Genomic DNA, 3,287 nt, shown 5'->3' with positions numbered 1-3,287 from the left:
AGAAGAGCAAGGGAACCTGAGTGATTTAAAATCAGGAAAGGTGTGTATTAGGGTGGTATCCTTTCTCCAAACCTATTTAATCTGTGTGCTGAGATAATAAGTTGAGAAACTGGACTCCGAAGAAGAATGCGACATCAGGACTGTAGGAAATTCATCAACAATCTGCTTTACATGGATGACACAACCTTGTTGTAGAAAATGAAGAAAGCTTGAATACAGATCACATCTCAGCATTCAGAAAACAAAAATCCGAACCAATAGACAATATCATGGCAAATGGAGAAAAAGATTGATGTTGTCAGCTATTTCCTGTCACTTGGATTCACAATCAACACCCATGGTAACAGCAGTCAAGAAGCCAACAGTTGTGTTGTAGTCAAAGATCTGTTGTCAAAGATCTCTCCAAAGTGTCATAAAGCAATGATGTCAGTCTAAAGACATACCTAATCCAAGCCTGCAATTGCTCTTATACATTTGAACGTTGGACAATGAATTTGTTGTTCTGTGCTGCAAAGTCACCTGTGATCCATAGCGATCCTGTGTACAACAGCTCTGAACCCTGCCCTGTCCTGAACCAGTCTCACTAATTCTGACACACCAATCCCCATTTACCTAGTCACTGTATCAATCCATCCCATCTGAGGTCTTCTTCTCCTGCGCTGTCCTTCCACCCTTCCAAGCATGATGTCCTTCTCCAAGAACTGTTCTCTCCTGGCCAAAGTATGTAAATGGAGCTTCAAAATCCTAGTCTCCAAGGAGAAACTTTGTTTCACCATCTCCAAGACAGACCTATTTGTTTTCTTGGCAGCCCATGGTGTGTTCAAGATTCTTCTCCAGCAGCACAATTCGAAGGCATTGATTCTTCTTCTGTCATCCTTAGACATTATCCAGAACTGACTGAACAGTACTTTGACAGAAAACTATCAGAAATACAAGCTGGGTTTAGAAGAAGTTGTTAGCACTAGAGACATTATTGCCAATGTCAGATAAATCTTGACAGAAAGCAAAGAGTACCAAAGGAATGTCTATCTGTGTTTCATTGACTTGACTATGCAAAGGCATTTGATTGCATAGGTCACAGCCAATTGTGGCTAATCTTGAGGAAAATGAGAACACTTGATTGTGCTCATATGAAACCTATACTTGGACTAGGAAGCAGTCTTCTGAACAGAGCAAGGAAACATTGAATGGTCAAAATCAGAAAAGGAGTGAATCAGAAATGCATCCTATCTTCATACCTTTTCAATCTATATCTGGGAGGCTGGGCTTTATGAGGAGGAATGTGGCATCAGGATTGGAGGAAGACTCATCAACAACCTACGTTATAACAACCCTGCTTACTGAAACTGAGGAGGACCTGAAGTGCTTGCTGCAGAAGGTCAAGGACTGCAGTCTCCTATATGAATTGAAGCTCAACATCAAGGATACAAAGATTTTCACCACTGCGCCAATTGGCAGCATCAGTATGGATGGAGAAAGAGATTGAAGTTGTTAACAATTTCAACTTGTTTGGTTCCACAATCAAGACTCTTATTTAGCACCAACAGTCTGGAAATCAAAAGACAAATTATATTGGGAAAGTCTGCTGTCAAGGACCTTTCCAGAATACTGAGAAGCAATGATGTCAGTCTAGAGACTAAGGTGTGCCTGATCCAGGGCATGGTCTTCGCAATTACTTGCTACGCATCAGAAAGCTGGATAATGACTAAGGACAATGACTAAGAATGATTAAAGAATCAATGCCTTTGAATTGCACTGTTGGCAAAGAGTACTAAATATCTCATTGACTATTTAAAAAAACAAAAAAACAACAGACAGACGATCTGTTTTGAGTTGGAGGAAATACAACCGGTGTGCTCCCTAGAGGCAAGGATTGTGAAATTTCATCTCACATATTTTGGGCATGTTGTCATGAGGGGAGGATCCCTGGAAAAAGACTTGTGGGGAGGGTAGAAGATCAGAGAAAGAAAGGAGAAACCACAACCAAATGGATTGATATAGTCACAATAACCAGGGAGTCAAGCTTGTAGGAATGGGGAGAATGGCATAGAACAGGGCAGGGTTCAGATCTGTTGTTCATAGGGCCGCTGTGGATTGCAGTTGACACAAATGCACCTAAGCAACAACCACATGTGACTCTCTCTCTCCAGCCTCTCATCCTCTGCTGGACAGCGGCTACCTCCCAGGAAGTCTGGGAGAAACACCAAGATGAGTGGGAGAAGGATGCAGTGCTCTATCAGCAGAGGAAGGGAAAAGCAAAACGTGAGGAGTCGCTCTCTGAAAAGGAGTGCGGCTTAGCCAGTAAGAGAGGTGAACCTCACAGTTTATCTTATGCTGAATAAAAGAAACCAGTCACAAAAGGACAAATAGCCTTTTTTGTTGTTGTAGTTTCGCACCTTTGTTTGAATCTTCTTGTATGAAATACTTAGAACAAGCACATACAAGGGGACCCAAGTTGATGAGCTGTTCCCAGGGGTGGAGGGAGTGGGGGGAAGGGAGGAGTCATTGTATAAGGGGCCCTGAGTTTCTGTTAAGCGCGATGGGAACAGATAGCAGTGATGCTTACACAACATGGTGAACATTACCTTTTCACAGAATTGCTCATGTGAAAAAAGTACATACGTACATGTGCGCTTGCTGTAAAGCTGAACACTGTGACACTGATGTGCCAAATGTAAGAATGGTTACTCATGGTGGACAATGTTTGGTGGAGCTCCCCTGTTAAAACAAGCTTGGAAGCAGGGGTGGCATCCACTTCTGAAATAGCTTGCCCCTGGAAACCCTAGGTACCTGGAAAAAGGATGAAAGTTATACAAGTGTCCAGGTCCTTTGTTGATAGGGTCGCTATGAGTCACCTAGGACTCAACGGCACTTAACAACAACCAACAACATGTGTGGTGGAGATATATATATATATATTATATACATACTTTTTTTACATGTGCAATTCAGTGACACACACACACACCCTGGTGGCCTAGTGGCAAGAAGCTGTGCTACAATCCCGAAGGCCCACAGTTCGAGGTCACCAGCTGCTCTCTCTGTAGGAGAAAGATGAGCACTCCCTCCAGTGTGATTAACTGGCTCTGAAAACTCGCTCGAGTGTCAGCCATGGGTCAGTTCCAACTAGCCGGCAAACAACAACAGCAACTCTCTCTCTCTCTCTGTATATATATATGTGCCATCCTCACCATTTCTCCAATACACTTGAGCCCATTGTTATAGTCACTCTGTGACTTTATCTCAATAAAGACCTTCCTTTTTCAAGCTGGTGTAGCTATATATAT

The sequence above is a fragment of the Elephantulus edwardii genome, unplaced genomic scaffold, assembly GCF_000299155.1.
Source record: "Elephantulus edwardii isolate Elephantulus edwardi_28Jun2011 unplaced genomic scaffold, EleEdw1.0 scaffold00063, whole genome shotgun sequence".
Classification (NCBI taxonomy): Eukaryota; Metazoa; Chordata; class Mammalia; order Macroscelidea; family Macroscelididae; genus Elephantulus; species Elephantulus edwardii.
The sequence above is the reverse complement of the archived record's forward strand: the minus strand, read 5'-3'. Positions refer to the sequence as shown.